The sequence below is a fragment of the Armigeres subalbatus genome, chromosome 1 (assembly GCF_024139115.2).
Source record: "Armigeres subalbatus isolate Guangzhou_Male chromosome 1, GZ_Asu_2, whole genome shotgun sequence".
NCBI lineage: Eukaryota > Metazoa > Arthropoda > Insecta > Diptera > Culicidae > Armigeres > Armigeres subalbatus.
In genome coordinates this window covers 282,951,576-282,968,786 of record NC_085139.1, presented here as the reverse complement: position 1 = coordinate 282,968,786, position 17,211 = coordinate 282,951,576, and the positions used below count along the sequence as shown (strand labels likewise).

Genomic DNA, 17,211 nt, shown 5'->3' with positions numbered 1-17,211 from the left:
TATTGACTGAATTGATGGTAAAAAAAATGGGGAATCTAAAGAAGAGTTCTACTTGCGAGTATGCACGAGAATTTGCGACCAACGATCAAACGGGTGAAATGTTGATGTTAATTTTTCAACATGAAATGAGTGAAAACCAAAATTTAAAAGTCATAACCAATATTTCAGTTCATACACAGTATATAGGAAACAAGGTAGGATTGTAAAAAAAAATTACACCTCATTAATGGTTACGCATATTTTATCGTCACATGTTAGGGTATAAAAGTAGGCATGCTGAAACCGTATAGAGCATCATCTCTGTTCAGCTTGCGCGAAGATAGCAGTGACGTCACATGTTTACATTCAAACTGAGGCTTTGCTCCGATTCGTGAATCAAAATCGAATTAAACTTAAAAGTGACAGTTCAAAAATTTCCAAATAACCCTGCTCGCAGAGCAAGATTACTTTTGACAGATATTGAATCATTTTTGATAGATGTTTTGTTGGTCTTGCTGGGTAGCACCAGCCATTCTTACGAGCGGGGGATTTCATAATTTTCGAACTGTTATTTTTAAGTTTAATTCGATTTTAATTCGCGAATCGGACCAAAGCCTGAATGTTCACATAGGGGAACTGGGGGTAGGACGCCCACGTTAGGGAAAATGTCGTTTTTATCAATGAAAGCCACCAGTTCAGCCAGTTTTCACCAGCGCAAACTGAAGAACAGCTAATCTGCTACTGATTTCCGATGGCAGTTATCCATTTTATTATGTTATTGTAAAGAAAATTGATTTTTAAATAGCACCCGCAAAAAATGATTTTGAAACCATGCGGGGTGAGATGCGCCCGTGGATGAGTTAAAACGCGCATCTGATCAGCGTTCTGAATTTCTTTTTAATTGCCTACATTAAGTCACCGAATGTTTCAGATGTTTCGGTCATACGAAATGAGCATGGGCGTACTGCCCCACACCGACCTCAGAAGTTTGAGGGCAAATAAATTCGTATTAAGACCAATTTTGACGACGATTTTTTGTGGAACATAAAGAATACGAGTAAGCAGCATGTCTCATGGCTTAATTTTCAATGTAGGGGAAGAGGCCCAAAAACGCCCCCCTGGGGCAAAACGCCTATTGGGTATTCCCTCATATTTACCGTTTTTGGCATGGCCGTAATAAAACTACACCAAAAATTATGTAGGTTAGACAAAGAAGTGATAAAATAAAAGATTGGGAGGTTGGAAAAACCGAAATTTTCCACATTTTGATGAAACATCTAACATTTCGGCGAGGCAAAACGCCCTAGGGGGACTAAACTACAATGTACTACGCGTCTCCACGCACTGTCCATACCAGAATGCTGATTCGCCGATGCGTTACACTTTGTTCCCTAAGAGCTGCCGGCTAAAAGGTGTTTTGCCTCATGAGTTTTGCGGCAACGAAATATCACCACTCTTTTAATCAATGTGATTGAGATTTTCTACATTTTTTTAATGGCATCAGTTAGCTATATTGTTTAACTGTTGCATGAGGTAGAAATACCCATGAAAATCGTTATCGCTAAGACGTTAAGGCAGTCTATGCTTAGCTGGAGCATATTGCCCCTTCTTCCCCTATGAATGTATAACAGTGATAGAAAGACTAAATGCCACCGAGCCAAAATTGCATCAAAACATGCAAAAATCGTTTTTTTTTTCGAGATTTTCATGTATAATTAGAGTAAAATCATGAAATGTATGTATCCAATAGCAATATTTTCCATTGCTTTATCGTATGGACTATTGAAAATAATCACAATGGGGATATTTAGCCTTATTCAAGGGTGGCGCGTTCTGACCCCTATGGGCGTGCTACCCGCACTTCCCCTACGTACTGAGCCTACCTTGGTTTTTGTTTGCCGTACAGTGCAGAGTTCAGTACCTTCCAAACACCAAGTGTCATTTCACATAATGCAATTGAAACGACGTTTTGCTTCTCACGCTTCAGCTAACAAATTTTTAGATCTTCAGGCCGTGAATCTAAAATTGGTTTAATATCGCGTGACGTTCCTCCAAGTCGTCTGACCATCCGAAATTCTGGGATAGCAGTACATGCGGACATGCTCGTAGCTCGCGTGCGAATAATAGGAAAGTTTCATTTGTTCGCTCGTTTCTTGTGCGTTGTGTTGCGCGTTGGCATATTCATCTGCCATCGAGCAGCTCGCTTGCGAATTTAACGCAAAATCGTACATCGGATTAGGTTGCTGCAGATGGGTTTCTCAAGCAACAAGTTCTTTTTGTTGAAGGACGGAAACGCTGGCAGTCTATTGCAAACAGAGAAAGTAGCAGCCGCAGTTCCAACAAAAATCACCGTAGCATAAGAAGAATTGTCCGCCCGTTTTTGTGAAGGGTGGCCCAACGTACTTGCGAAAACCGAGTGCACGAGGTCTAAAGTGGATTTGTGAAACTAGTGACCGAGGGGAGGTCTAACTACGAAAAAAGCTAAATACCGAACGCCAAGCCTTTCCAATTTTACACCCACAATGTCCTAGGCACAATAAGCCCCCAAAATCGAGACGACGACGACGTGGGTGAGAGGCAACTGAAGAAAGATCTGGAGGACGGCGTTCTGAAGCCTTTCAATATATTCTAAATCCGCCATTATGATACATTCCGGATCTACCGTAATCAGCTGTACATGGTGCGCTTGGAGCACGGTACAAGCATCATAGATGTTACCCAATGCATAAACTATTTGTGATTCGGTCATGGACGCCGAACGAACTCTCGATGCACTCGGTGCAGTGGAGCCCACAGCGCCATCTCGACGAATTTAAGCAGATGAAGAAAGCAGACCCCAAGTGCGTCAACTGTAGGGACAACCTTCGGGCCAACATAAAGGACTGCCCGAAGCGTTGGGAGTTCTGTGAAGTCCGCAAGAAAGCCTCTACTAGAAACCGTTAAAACCAGAGCTCTACTCCACCGCTAGACGAAACAACTTTTCTACTATTCCACTATACACCCAGTTTTTTTTTGCACGGTAGGAATTTGTTAATTTCTCGGTTAACCCGAACTTTTACAGCTTTTTAAATACCACCTGAATTTCCTTTGATTTTTTGTGAATTTTTGCGTGGGGTTAACTCATTGTTTCATTGACGCTGAAGGTCTTAAACGACTAAAACCAAACCGTGTAAAAAAAAACCTGGGTGTAACTGGTTTGGTGAACTAGAACGGCTCGCTCATGCGAAAAATAATGGAGCTCAATGGTATTCTTGATGAGAAGAAGACCGGAGTGGCGTTCATCACCGAAACCCACTTGAAAAGCGAGGTAGGGGAAGATCCATAAAGTACGTCACGCAGAAACTGGTGATCATCAACCAGCCCTCCCCCTTCGTCACAATTTTTGTATTAAACCTCTAATTTTTTTTGTATGGATCGTCACGCTGCTCGGAACCCCCTTGTGGATGGCCCCAACCATTCCGAATTTCTGGAGGTTGATCCGACAAATTGCGAATAAAGAGAAGTGGTCATCGCCTTATGGAACAACATAACCGGCCACCTGCTGTCAAGTTCCAAGCTTAAGTTCATCAAAGCCGTTGAAGTGGAAGCTACCACCTCCGTCGGCGTCATCACGCTCATCACCGGGGATCTGCGGTGCTAAATGCAAAAAGTCGAGAGCATCCAGTTAACCTTAAGTTTATCGTGGTTCATCGCCTCACTCAAGCCAAAATTGGCGATGGAACTTCGGATAATATGCAAAGAAACATTGCCAAGCTCACACGGTGTCAGGGATAGTTCATCATCGTAGGACGCAACGCTGCACATCAAACATACAACAAGTCTCGCTCGAAATTGCGTGATCTGACTAGCGTCAGCTGGCCACACCTAGAGACGTCGACGAGCAGCATCCAAGATGCGATTTTCTAGGCCCGTGAACGGCTCGACAGGTAAGCAACACTCAAACTATTGATACACTGACACACGATTTGATTTGTCTGTAAAAAGTCACTCACAGGCCTGCGCTTAAGACACGTTGCAGTCGCACGACAAAAAATATTATATTAATATTAGCATTGTTACGGTGTAATTCGTAGATTGGACACTAGTGATACTCATGTTTTACTTTTGAGATCCTTATCTAGAATGCTATCAGAAATCAAGAAAGGGAGTGGTCCTTGATTCCAGCCTTGAACAAAAATAACAAAAGCATGAGGATTACTACTCCTGGCCACGCTTATTTTCACCGTAACTAGGCACAGGAAGGAAGTGTTGATGTGGTACTTACTTAACGAGAGGCCACTGACTTAGCGACACCCTCATAAATACCACGGAGTTGGATAATGAGGAAGGTATTCGTTGGGTCGGGATTTGCCTGTAGCTGGCAATGTAACCGTGATAGATCTTACCCCGTAACACACCACGTAAAGGTGTCTACCCAGGGAGTTTTTCCGCATGAATGATTACGATCAGCATACTTTTTGTTAGTACCACAGAAATCATTCACCTTCCGACCTATATCAATTAATCGAAAAAACAGTCTTCGGCTCAGCTGCTTCCCATCGTCCTGGAAGTCAGAAAAACTCATTCGCATCCGGAAGCCTGGGAAGGATCATTCCCCCCAAAAAGCTATTGTCCCATTGGCTTTCTCTCAGGGTTGTCAAGCTGTTTGAAAACCCTAGCAGCATAGATCTAGCAGATTTGCAGCAACTGCTATGTGACTCGATTTGGTCGTATACAAGTTTAAATAACTCTTCTGTGAGACGTGTGCTGCACGGGAGTCTGCATGTTTGAGTCTGTCGAACTCCACAACATCTTACTCGAGGAATAGTTTAATTTCCGATACTTTCGATCAACCGTATATCAACTGACCTGAGTTACCAACATCCGCAGACGGTCTTACTCGATATCGAGGAGGCGTTCGACAATGTTTGACATGATGGCGTTGTGTATAAACTACAACGCTACAATTCTTCCATATACCTACCTGATGAAAATCATCAACAAGTATCTGTTGGGGAGGACATTTCGGGTCCTAATCAGCAGAGCAAGTTCCGATGTGCACCTAAGACCATTCAAATTCCGCCAGGTTGGTTCCGGTTGAGTATTTTAAGCCCACTCTCAATGGCACGACACTTTCAGACAACAGACAACAGTTACAAATTGCAATGTTTTGCTCAAACTACACTGAGCGAAATGAAAATAGCACCACTATCTTATTTACTAATATTTTTTCAAATTATGAACAGATGATGGTATTGTACCGGTCATAAAAAATCTACTCCTTCGCTTATTTATAATCGCAACAAAAAATGAGCGCCAGATAGTCACCTAAGAAAACCATATCTCCAGAATAAAAAAAAGCTACTGTGATATTTTTGAAAAAAAAACGGCCACCATGTGGTAGATTGTGGCGATGAATGCTTTGATAGCACGTGCTATTTGTACTGCGGATAAATTTTCCACATCTATGATAGCATTGGAAAATGATCACAAAAGTTTTCATTTTGTTGCAAGGCACAAAAATTTCAGTTCAGAATGTAAGTAATTCGCAACTTTTCAGTACATTTCTTTGATATTAAGGCGGACCATTTACATTTAAGCTAAAACATTCATGAAAAAACGGTGCGAAATAAAAATAGCACCACTCCAGTTTTTGATCAATGCTTGATAATAATTAGGCAAAAACGATCTTAAAATTCATGATAAAGAACTTTGTGATGACAGTAGGAGTCATTCTCTAGAATTACTTAAAAAATGTTGTTTGATGGACAGAATTATTTACCAAAAGTGTTCAGCTCGAAATGCTCCCAATAATCACGAAAACGTTTTTTTTTTCTCATTTATTTTGACTCGTTTTGTATAAAAGTAACGAGTAATTACAACACAAAGGTTTTCTAAGGAATTAGGGCCTGGAGAACAGGCTAGTCTCTCAAAACTCTCTATATTTTCCCTAAAAATCTTGTTTTAGTCAACTCAGAGTTGTGAATTGCTGCAATATCAAGCTGGAAAGTTAGTTATGGGCCCATGAATGACGCATTGTTCTTGGCTCTAGCACTTCGAAGTGATCCTCCGATGCAATCCTCGTCGATACTCACAGCGATGAAAGATTTACTCGAATTTAAAAAAAATATATAAACATAATTTTTATTTCGCCCCTTTTTTATGAATTTTTTGGTTTAAATGTGAATGGTCCGCAATAATATCAATGTAATGCACTGAAAAGTTGTGAAACAGAATGTGTTTACATTCTGTACTGAAATAATCGTCATCTGTTTATAATTTAAGAAGATATTATTAAAGAACATGGTGGTGCTATTTTTATTTCGCTCAGTATATTGTATTTACTGACCAACTATAATAGGTCGTCATTGCCCCTGAGAAATAAGCTTGCTGTCGAAAGCAAATTATCCTCGCTGTGATTGAATACGGCACGCTGATCTGGGAGGGCTGCACCAAAACCCATCACTTTAACCTTCCAAGGGCCCTGAATAATTTTCTGCAGATGATTCTCAACACCCCTTCCAGGTCAAGGACATCTGAGGTTCATCGTCTGGCCTTTATGAAAACACTGCAGGAGCGCTTTGGTAAGTATAAACATTTTGTTGTTAGAAGTGTTTTAACTTAGAGTCATTGTTACCACTGAAAATGTCCACCAATAATAGTACAGTCGCCTCTCCACATCTCGATATTGAAGGGACCATCGAGATAGGGAGAGATCGAGGAATGGAAGGAAAATTGAAATGGGTACTAGATCCAAAAAAGCTCGTTGCTTTGAAAAAACGCCAACAAAATAAATGTCGTTTCCTGTTGTTGATGTGTTTGTTATTGTACAAAGATGGTCTAGTAGCCTAAAAATTTGAACATATCGACATAAGGAGAGTGAATCCTGAACAAAATATGATCAGAACACATATAAAGGGATATCGAGATACGGAGGTTATCGAGATATAGAAACTTCAAATGTGTGTAAATTGAAGGGACTGAGGAAACCATCGACATAGGGAGAGATATCGAGATGTAGAACATCGAGATGTAGATAGTCGACTGTATTTGCTATCTTTAAAAAAAGGAAAGAATAAGGTACCCGAGCAGCACAAGTCAGACAAAAATGGTTGCTGCAACTTAATTGTGACTTAAATAATATGAGTTGCAATAACCTGTGTGGACTAAGGATCTGAGAACAAACTTTTTTTTGTCTTTATTTGAGAGGTTTTCAGCTCTAGGCTGGCTCACCTTTAAAGAACAAACTTCTATTATTGCTGTTCCAGAGAAAACTTTCCTCTTTCCGATTCAATTTATAAAATTCCACAGCTGTCACTTTATACTTTTCCTTTGCAGTTTGACATGGCATGCTACGATGACAACACCCAATGGCAGGTTTTATTTCAGTGTTTCGAAGATTTTTAGGCTTGCGGTAGAACTTTGACTGCTGCGGAAGAACTTTACGGAATCAGCAAATTGGATGATTTTGAAAATCTCCGCAAATTAACAAATCCATCAACATCCTCATGAAAAGACAATGGCATCATACGTAATTCCACCAAACTATTCGTTAAAAGAAGAAATGTAAATTCATTTTAAGAAAATTATCATATTTTTAGATACACAATTTTTAAATCTGACTTTTACAATTCTCTTGACGATCAACGATGCGATTCACAGTTTTATTCCAACGTATCTAGCTTAATTTTATTACAAGCGTGCCACATTATTGCTATTGTTATCGTTACCAGTAAGAGTAGTGATTGATCGTATCCATTTCAACTTCGCCTAGCGGTTGAATAGCTGAAAACGTGTACTTCTTTTAAAGCAAAACAACATCGCACCATTTAGAGGAGATAACTCCTTTGCTCTCCACTCTCGCCAACAAGACCATCGTGAATTTCCCCCCACCGCACCACGCACCCAGCTCCTGTGGGATAGGTGCCCTTCACACCCTGCTCCTACCATTCACTGATGAGAACCGCATCAACCTTCCGATTGAGCTTGCGTCGTCGTTCCCAGCGTTCAAACCAGCTTCTGGCGGTTGGCTGTGAAATTTTACTTGGAAATTGATCCACGGTTCATCAGCGCTCGGAAACATATTCCCTTCATTAGCAAAACACATAAAACCGAAGGTACGTTTCTCGTCGACGTCGTCGTCGATCGATCGCGCGGTCCACGAAACAAAGACCACCAGACCGAACGAACGCGGAAATCGCCCTCAATTAATTTAAATCCTGCGCGAACGGAACTCTCCTCGGTGAGAATTATTGAAATACATGGTAACGCACTTTCCTTGCCAAACAGATTTAGTGGAACTTTCACGAAGTTGCTGCACCCTCTTCTCTTTCCTAGGATCGGTCTTCGAACTATACAACCCATTTGGTTGAATTTGCACCCACGCCTAAGTTGAAATATAAGCTAATATTGGTCGATTTAACCACGCAAAACGTATTGCCTTCTGATGCTTAGAAACAAATTCGAACTGATCATGTTGGAGCAGTGTTGTATTTTGAGCATTAGATTTTTTTTATATTTTATTTATTTTACTTGAGCTCAAAAAAAAATATATTTTTTTACAGGGTAAAATTTGATAGATTCCTCATCTCATGAATTTCACAATTATTTTAATCTACGGATTTTTGTGTTCCAAATTGACGTATAGGGCTTTGACCTTAAAATGTGAGATATAAATTCGTCTAACCTTTGAGCTACGGAAGACTTTAATTCGTATTGATTGTGAAAAAAAATTAAACCAGAGCTAGACAGCAGACAACAGTGCGTCTGATACTACTTGCCATTTATCTACTACACTTCGTTGTTATCTACCCGAAAAAATCGATTATCAGCCAGCAGCAGTGCGCAATGCTTATCGCAGTAACCCCACGCACAATACGACCAACCCTTGCGATTAGCCCGAAGAAACGAACGGAACGGCAAGCGGTCAATTATAAAAACTCAATTTCGATAAATAATTTACGATCATCAATTAAACTGATAACAACCGGCCACAGAGTCAACCAACGCAAATATAATAACATGTGTGTGTATGTCTGCGCGCGGTAGCCAGTTGTGACCAGTTGTTGGCTCGTGCCCACCTTCGTCGTTCGGTGTCGGTCTTGGTTGCGTCTTCTTCGTCGTCCTCGTCGCCCAGTTCTGCTGGCTGCGGCGACTCCGAAATGATTTAAAGTAAGCGCAGATAACAGCACCGACCGCCGCCGCGCCGCGCCTCGGTGACTGACTGACCAACTAACTGCGGAAGAACGTGTGCGCGAGTGCTCAATTTATTAATTTTATTCGGATTGCAGAATACTGGTTCCTGTCTCCGGGAGATGAAGAAGAGTGCTGCTGGTGGGCTGTTTGCTTACAGGTTACATGTGTTTCAGTAATTTGCGATGTCCGTCCACAGGACAACATCAGCGGTACCGAGTGAGAGTAAAATTGAGGTACACTACACTTGGTGGGTAGTGGAGTTGATTTCCAATTAGTGCAAAATATGCTTTATGGGTGGGAGTGCGGAATTCTTGTTGGAGGCCAGTGCTGAACTGGAACAACCGGGCAGCATTGAGAAGTGAAATGGCAATGCTGCGACCAAAAGATGTCTCCTGCGGCGATACAGTTCAAGTCGTACCTGTGCTATTATTTTTTTTAAATCAATTTCTTTTACTATTGGATATGTAATATTTAGGGAATAATTATTTATATTATAATATTTAATGAAGAACTGAACTTTTTCTAATGTCTCCTCGTTGCTCACTCGCACTCTGGAGGAATGGATAATTTCCTAATCCAAATAATTTAAAAAGAGTGCCTATACAGTCTTCTTGTGAAGCACGAATTTTCTCATTAATCGTGAATATTTGGATTACTCTTTCGGTGATCATCTCATTGCTTATCATTTAAAATACAAAGGAATGAAATGCAAATTGTTTTTTTTTTAATTTTGCCAGCAAGTGGCACGCATGTTATAAACGTTATCTTTCTATTAGCTTCATGGTTTGCCCTACGAAAAGCAGTTTTTAATGAGTTTCATGCTTCAAAAATAACGCATAACAATGGTGGATGTGATACCTTCTTTAAAAATGGGCGTTTGCCCCAAATAATGCAAAGGTGGATGTGATCCCAGCTTTTTAATTAGGCTTTTGGCCGAAATAAGGCAATGTGGGTGTGAATCCTTCTTCAAAAGTAGTCGCTTATCCCGATTAAGGCTATGGTTGATACCACAGAGAAAAAGCAGTCTCACCAAATGCAATCAAAATCATCGTCACAAAAACATTATCGCCCTTTGCTAAATGCACTGTGTGTGGACAAGGGGCAACCATTTGGCTGTAGTGTGCAAAGGTCAAACACCGATTGACCACCTACACAAAAAATAATCCACTATTAAAAAGGTGAATGATGAAACATGTGTTGAACAAGACGCCTGTTTCTCTGTGGTGATCTTCTTTTTCTTCATATTGGCATTACATCTCCCACTGGGACATTACCGCCTCGCAGCTTAGTGTTCATTCAGTGTTTGCATTCGTATAGCATATGATACATTCTTTTAAAAATAGGCGTTTGTCTGGATCAAGGCAATGGTGGATGTGATCTCTTTTTTTGAAAATGAGGCAATGATGAATTTAATCGCTTTTTTTAAGTGGGTGTTTGTCCGTCAAAAGGCAACGGTAATTGTGATTCCTTTTTTGGAAGGAGGAATTTGCTTGAAATAAGCCAACTCTTTTTCTTTACCAATTATATCAAATGACCCACTCTTTTCTTGCAGTTTAAAATTATGCCAAATGTCCGTTTTGTCGAAAGACCGTTATGCCAAATGACCTTATGGCAAAAAACGTTTGAACTGTGAAAAGTAAGGTTTATTAGATTTTTTTATTTCCCATAGATAAAGTAGATCGAGGGTATGTTATGATAATTTGAGACTGATGGTTGACATTTTTCGGAAGCACAGACAATCGAAACGGCAAAACAACTTCCGAGGCAGGGATCACATCCGTCATTGACTTATGACGAACGAACGCCTACTTTAAACGAAGGAATCACGTCCACTATGCCATCTTAGTCTAGCAACTAATATAGCGAACACAGAAAAAATATGCCATATGTTCATTATACCACATGAACCTCACTTTTGATGCTGTTCATATTTAAGCCAAATGGCCTTTATGCCAAATGATCTTATGCCAAATGGTCTCTTCTCCTGAATCTCTTCGTATCAAATTCACATTACACAAATAACTTGAGAGCTTAAAACCAGGAGTTAAAATGCTAGAAGCCTTACTACCAGAAGCAGGAAAGTTCTATGTCAGAATATGAAAGACCTTTTCAGATTCTGCCAGCAGAAGATGGCGAAGGTTGCTTTCTGACAGAGTAGAAAAGCTTCCTGCCAGAAGCTGAAAAGCCTCCTGCTTGATGCTGATAAGCTTCCTGCCAGAAACTGAAAAGCTAACTGACAGAAGCTAAAAAGACTCCGGACAGAATCTTAAAAGCTTCCTGGAAGGAGTTAAGGAAGTTTCGAAGAAACTAAAAAGCTTTCAGCCAGAAGCTGAAAAGCTTCATGCTATAAGATGAAAAAATTTCTTCCAGATACTAAAAAGCTGCTGTAAAGCTCGGCTTCCTGACAGAAGCTTAAAAGCTTCCTGACAGAAGCTTAAAAGTTCCCTGACAGAAGCTTAAAAGCTTCCTGGCAGAAGCTTCAAAGCTTCCTGACAGAAGCTAAAAAGCTTCCTGACAGAAGCTTAAAGCTTCCTGACAGAAGCTTAAAAGCTTCCTGACAGAAGCTTAAAAGCTTCCTGACAGAAGCAAAAAGCTTCCTGACAGAAGCTTAAAAGCTACTTGACAGAAGCTTAAAAGCTACCTGACAGAAGCTTAAAAGCTTTCTGACAGAAGCTTAAAAGCTTCCTGACAGAAGCTTAAAAGCTTCCTGACAGAAGCTTAAAAGCTGCATGACAGAAGCTTAAAAGCTGCATGACAGAAGCTTAAAAGCTTCCTGAAAGAAGCTTAAAGCTTTCTGACAGAAGCTTAAAACTTTCTGACAGAAGCTTAAAGCTTTCTGACAGAAGCTTAAAGTTTTCTGACAGAAACTCAAAAGCTTCCTGACAGAAGCTTAAAAGCTTCCTGAAAGAAGCTTAAAAGCTTCCTGACAGAAGCTTAAAAGCTTCCTGACAGAAGCTTAAAAGCTTACTGACAGAAGCTTAAAAGCTTCCTGACAGAAGCTTAAAAGCTTCCTGACAGAAGCTCAAAAGCTTCCTGACAGAAGCTCAAAGGCTTCCTGACAGAAGTCTAAAAGCTTCCTGACAGAAGCTTAAAAGCTTCTTGACAGAAGCCTTAAAGCTTCTTGACAGAAGCTTAAAAGCTTCCTGTCAGAAGCTTAAAAGCTTCCTGTCAGAAGCTTAAAAGCTTCCTGTCAGAAGCTTAAAAGCTTCCTGTCAGAAGCTTAAAAGCTTCCTGACAGAAGCTTAAAAGCTTCCTGACAGAAGCTTCAAAGCTTCCTGACAGAAGCTTTAAAGCTTCCTGACAAAAGCTTCAAAGCTTCCTGACAGAAGCTGAAGAGCTTCTTGACAGAAGTTGAAGAACTTCCTGACAGAAGCTGAAGAGCTTCCTGACAGAAGCTGAAGAGCTTCCTGACAGAAGCTGAAGAGCTTCCTGACAGAAGCTGAAGAGCTTCCTGACAGAAGCTGAAGAGCTTCCTGACAGAAGCTGAAGAGCTTCCTGATAGAAGCTGAAGAGCTTCCTGACAGAAGCTGAAGAGCTTCCTGACAGAAGCTGAAGAGCTTCCTGACAGAAGCTAAAGAGCTTTCTGACATAAGCTGAAAAGTTTCCTGACAGAAACTGAAAAGATTCCTGTCAGAAGCTGAAGAGCTTCCTGACAGAAGCTTAAAACCTTACTGTCAGAAGTTGAAAGCTTCCTACCGTAAGCTGAATAGATTCCTGTGTAAGGCTGGAAAGCTTTCTGACAGAAGCTGAAGAGCTTCCTGACAAAAGCTGAAAAGCTTTCTGACAGAAGCCTTCAAAGCATCTTGACAGAAGCCTTCAAAGCTTTCTGACAGGAGCTTAAAAGCTTCCCGACAAAGGCTTAGAAGCTTCCCGACAGAAGCTTAAAAGCTTCCAGACAGAAGCTTAAAAACTTCCTGACAGAAGCTGAAAAGCTTCCTGACAGAAGCTGAAAAGCTTCCTGACAGAAGCTGAAAAGCTTCCTGACAGAAGCTGAAAAGCTTCCTGACAGAAGCTGAAGAGCTTTCTGCCAGAAGCTAAAGAGCTTTCTGACATAAGCTGAAAAGTTTCCTGACAGAAACTGAAAAGATTCCTGTCAGATGAAGAGCTTCCTGACAGAAGCTTAAAACCTTACTGTCAGAAGTTGAAAACTTCCTACCGTAAGCTGAATAGATTCCTGTGTAAGGCTGGAAAGCTTTCTGACAGAAGCTGAAGAGCTTCCTGACAAAAGCTGAAAAGCTTTCTGACAGAAGCCTTCAAAGCATCTCGACAGAAGCCTTCAAAGCTTCCTGACAGGAGCTTAAAAGCTTCCCGACAAAGGCTTAGAAGCTTCCCGACAGAAGCTTAAAAGCTTCCAGACAGAAGCTTAGAAACTTCCTGACAGAAGCTTAAAAGCTTTCTGACAGAAGCTTGAAAGCTTCCTGACAGAAGCTTGAAAGCTTCCTGACAGAAGCTTGAAAGCTTCCTGACAGAAGCTTGAAAGCTTCCTGACAGAAGCTTGAAAGCTTCCTGACAGAAGCTTGAAAGCTTCCTGACAGAAGCTTGAAAGCTTCCTGACAGAAGCTTGAAAGCTTCCTGACAGAAGCTTGAAAGCTTCCTGACAGAAGCTTGAAAGCTTCCTGACAGAAGCTTGAAAGCTTCCTGACAGAAGCTTGAAAGCTTCCTGACAGAAGCTTAAAAGCTTCCTGACAGAAGCTTAAAAGCTTCCTGACAGAAGCTTAAAAGCTTCCTGACAGAAGCTTAAAAGCTTCCTGACAGAAGCTTAAAAGCTTCCTGACAGAAGCTTAAAAGCTTCCTGACAGAAGCTTAAAAGCTTCCTGACAGAAGCTTAAAAGCTTCCTGACAGAAGCTTAAAAGCTTCCTGACAGAAGCTTAAAAGCTTCCTGACAGAAGCTTAAAAGCTTCCTGACAGAAGCTTAAAAGCTTCCTGACAGAAGCTTAACAGCTTCCTGACAGAAGCTTAAAAGCTTCCTGACAGAAGCTTAAAAGCTTCCTGACAGAAGCTTAAAAGCTTCCTGACAGAAGCTTAAAAGCTTCCTGACAGAAGCTTAAAAGCTTCCTGACAGAAGCTGAAAAGCTTCCTGACAGAAGCTGAAAAGCTTCCTGACAGAAGCTGAAAAGCTTCCTGACAGAAGCTGAAAAGCTTCCTGACAGAAGCTGAAAAGCTTCCTGACAGAAGCTGAAAAGCTTCCTGACAGAAGCTGAAAAGCTTCCTGACAGAAGCTGAAAAGCTTCCTGACAGAAGCTGAAAAGCTTCTTGACAGAAGCTGAAAAGCTTCTTGACAGAAGCTGAAAAGCTTCTTGACAGAAGCTGAAAAGCTTCTTGACAGAAGCTGAAAAGCTTCTTGACAGAAGCTGAAAAGCTTCTTGACAGAAGCTGAAAAGCTTCCTGACAGTGACTGAAAAGCTTCCTGATAGAAGCTGAAAAGCTTCCTGACAGAAGCTGAAAAGCTTCCTGACAGAAGCTAAAAAGCTTCCTTACAGAAGCTGAAAAGCTTCCTGACAGAAGCTGAAAAGCTTTCTTACAGAAGCTGAAAAGCTTCCTGACAGAAGCTGAAAAGCTTCCTGACAGAAGCTGAAAAGCTTCCTGACAGAAGCTGAAAAGCTTCCTGACAGAAGCTGAAAAGCTTCCTGACAGAGGCTGAAAAGCTTCCTGACAGAAGCTGAAAAGCTTCCTGGCAGAAGCTGAAAAGCTTCCTTACAGAAGCTGAAAAGCTTCCTGACAGAACATGAAAAGCTTTCTGACAGAAGGTGGAAAGCTTTCTGACAGAAGCTGAAAAGCTTCCTGACAGAAGCTGAAAAGCTTCCTGGCAGAAGCTGAAAAGCTTCCTGGCAGAAGCTGAAAAGCTTCCTGGCAGAAGCTGAAAAGCTTCCTGGCAGAAGCTGAAAAGCTTCCTGGCAGAAGCTGAAAAGCTTCCTGACAGAAGCTGAAAATCTTCCTGACAGAGGCTGAAAAGCTTCCTGACAGAAACTGAAAAGCTTCCTGACAGAAGCTAAAAAGCTTCCTGACAGAAGCTGAAAAGCTTTCTTCATGACATGACAGAAGCTAAAGAGCTTTCTGACAGAAACTGAAGAGTTTCCTGACAGAAGCTGAAGAGCTTTTTGACAGAAACTGAAGAGCTTTTTGACAGAAGCTGAAGAGCTTCCGGACAGAAGCTGAAGAGCTTCCTGACAGAAGCTGAAGAGCTTTCTGACAGAAGCTGAAAAGTTTTTTAACAGAAGCTGAAAAGCTTACTGACAGAAGCTCTGAAGCTTTCTGACAGAAGCTGAGAAGCTTTTCAACAGAAACCGAGAAACTTCTTGGCAGAAACTAAAGAGTTTCCTGCCAGAAGCAGATAAGCTTTCAAGATGAAGCTGGAAAAGTCGAGTCAAGTACGAGACACTGAAGACGGCCTTACTGTTGAGGTCGAAATACGTATCTGTCAAGATACAATTAAGTGGTGGAATTCAATGGGATTGTACAAACTCGTCTTATGACAACTGGAAAAGTTATTGCGCGAAAGCTTCCTACAGGAAACTTAAAAGCTTCTTACTACGAATTAAGAAAAAACAGGCCAGAAGGTGAAAAGCAGCACTCAACTAGCTGAAATAGTTTCTGTCAGAAGCTGGAGGCGCTTAAGGCGTTTTCTTCTTCGATCCACCTTGCTCGGTGCGCGCCTCTCCTTATTATTCTCGTCGTATTGCTATCAAGAACCATTTTCACCGGGTAATTGACCAACATTCTGATTACTTGTCCGATCCACTACCGATTTTCACAGTGTGAATGATTTTTCCAATGATCAATTTGATGTTCACCAGTGAAACAACGGCTTAAAAAATTAGAACCTGAAAAACTATTTCAATTTTTCAAAATTAGTTATAAAAATTAGTTTACGCAGAATTTGTTTAATAATCGAATAATCATATATGCTCCAGAAATTGGTTTGTCAAACAGATCTAGTACACATGATCAAACATTTAACTTATGTTTAATTTTATGTATATCTTGGCTAAAGTGTAGAACATTGATCATGAATATTATTTGCAACGCCAGACTTGGTCCTATATGGATTAAGCTGGATTATTTATGAGCTGGATCAAGCTGGATTATTCATGCTCAGTAACTCAGATTTCGTTAAAACCAAGCTCAAAAAGTGGAACCTATTACAAGTGACGGAGGTCTCGGACTGAACATGAGATACCAGTCTGTCCACATGAGCAGCAGGAGAGCCTACGCCTTGATTATTACTGTTGTTACAATTTTCAATTGATCTGGTTTGTAATATTAATCATTCTGATTACTTGCATTTCAGTTCTAATTTATTTTGAATAGCTTCGACTTCTTCCCACGCATTCTGTATCGTATGCTGTCGCAGAAGTCAACTAGAGCCCGCTCCACAAGAGATGTCCCTTGCTTCATGCATCCAAAGCTTCAATAAATTCTTCCGCCTCTCATCTTTTCAGCACCGTGTACGCAGCATGCGAAAACGCAACAAAAGCACCCTGCGCTGTGCTGAAGCAACTGAGCAGCAATGCCGATCGGGGTTTGCTCGCGCCTCGCGGAAGCGCTTCGGGATGATGATGGTTGGGATACTGTTCCCCACCAGTCCGTGAGAGGGGCCCACCAGCTTATGTTTACGTTGCGTTGTGGAATGAGAACAAACGCGACAGCGTACAACCAAACAACACGACAGGCGACGACAGCGAAATTGAGACCATCCGAGTAACCGTTGTTGGCATTACCAACAGAAGCAGCAGCAACAGCAGCATCTATAGAGAGAATACGAAGAAAGGAACAGGAATGCGTTTGTTTGTTTGTTGAGACAAGTTTCAGTAATACGTGTTGATTTAAATCGCCTCCAAAGTTCTTGGAATTGAAGTAATTTTTAATAGTTTTTTTAAACCATATTATAAAAGCAATTTTAATATAAAATATAATTTAAAATGATTTTATAAAATGTTTGAAACTAAGCAGTTTCTGCAATATATATTCTCTTTAAGTTAATTTTGTTCTAATGATTCCATCAACTATTGCATCATCGAAGTGATGCGCCAAGGTTAATCATACCAATGATCCCATCA

General features: G+C 40.9%; 1 protein-coding gene across 5 annotated transcripts in view; it reads right to left on the bottom strand.

Annotated features, from left to right (window-relative positions):
• LOC134207658 (protein tramtrack, beta isoform) overlaps positions 1-17,211 on the bottom strand; it is a 655,620-nt gene that overhangs the window by 250,098 nt on the left and 388,311 nt on the right. The window lies entirely within an intron of this gene.